The sequence below is a fragment of the Penaeus monodon genome, chromosome 29 (genome assembly GCF_015228065.2).
Source record: "Penaeus monodon isolate SGIC_2016 chromosome 29, NSTDA_Pmon_1, whole genome shotgun sequence".
Taxonomy (NCBI): Eukaryota; Metazoa; Arthropoda; class Malacostraca; order Decapoda; family Penaeidae; genus Penaeus; species Penaeus monodon.
Window position 1 is genome coordinate 35,716,742 of NC_051414.1, and position 1,276 is coordinate 35,718,017.

General features: G+C 60.9%; 1 pseudogene; it reads right to left on the reverse strand.

Annotated features, from left to right (window-relative positions):
* Nucleotides 1-998, reverse strand: LOC119592205 (annotated as a pseudogene).
* Between the last annotated feature and the right edge of the window lie 278 nt (nucleotides 999-1,276).

The following is a 1,276-nucleotide window of genomic DNA, read 5'->3' on the forward strand; positions in this document are numbered from 1 at the left end:
AGCTAACAGTACGGTCTAGAAGGGGCGCGCCGCGGCCGCGACCTGCCTCTGGTAGGTGCTGAAGAAGGCCTGCTTGGCGGCTGCGACTTCGGCGGTGTCGGCGACCTGAGGGGCGGAGCCTGGGAGTCCGGCGGGCACGGTGGCTGCCACGGGGCCGGTCCACCTGGCCTGGACAGGGGCGGCCTGCTGGAAGGTCTGCTGGAACACCTGCTGGGGCACGGCCTGGCTGAAGGTGTTGACGACGGGGGCAGTGCCAACCGTGGCTGCCACCTGGGCGCGGTAGGCGTTAAGGAAGGCGTTGCGGGCGGCAGCAACCTCTGCGGTGTCGCCCACGGGGGTGACGGTTCCGTCGACGCCGGCGGGGATGGTGGCTGCCACTGGTCCGGTCCACTTGGCCTGCACGGGGGCGGCCTGCTGGAACGTCTGCTGGAGGTCTGGACAGGGACGGCGTTGAAGGCTGGGGCCTGCACCACGGCCACGCTGCCTACGGTGGCCCTAACCTGTGCGTTGTAGGCGTTGAGGAAGGCGTTGCGGGCGGCGGCCACCTCTGCGGTGTCGCCCACGGGGGTGATGGTGCCGTCCACGCCGGCGGGGATGGTGGCAGCCACTGGCCCTGTCCACTTGGCCTGCACGGGCACCACAGTCTGGAAAGCCTGCTGGGGAGCGGCAGCAGCCTGAGCAGCGCGGAACGCTTGGAAGAACCGCGCTTTCTCAGCCTGCACTTCGGGCGTGTCCCCGATGAAGGGGGCGGCCGAACACACTCCCAGCACTGCCAAAAGAACCTGCGGAAGAAACGACTTTCTCTTTACACACTTTGCATATTGCTCAACACATTGTGCTTCCGTATACAAGACATACACTCACTAAGCCCTGTTTTCCTATGTGTATCACATTAGTAAATGATCAGAAATCATAGCCCTAGATCCCTCATTGCCTTCAGTTCAGTCGCAAAGGAACGTGAATTTACCAGTGACTTCATGTTGACTTTGGTGGACATAGAACCGTACTGTAGCGACCCGAGGCTCCCGCTCCCTTTATATAGGCGGGCGGCGAAGGTCAGGCACAGACCTTGAGGCGGAGACCCTGACCAGAGATGGATAAGCTGTGGTTCAATAAACTCATCAACGTTACAACGGCTGTGGTCGAGGAAGCCGAAGCCCGGCTGCACTCGAATCGGCTGTATTTTTCCGGTGCAGAGAGGATCAGATTATTCCATACGCCAGATTGAAAGTTGAAATACCGTATGATTTTATATCTTGCAGGTGGTCTGCTTTCG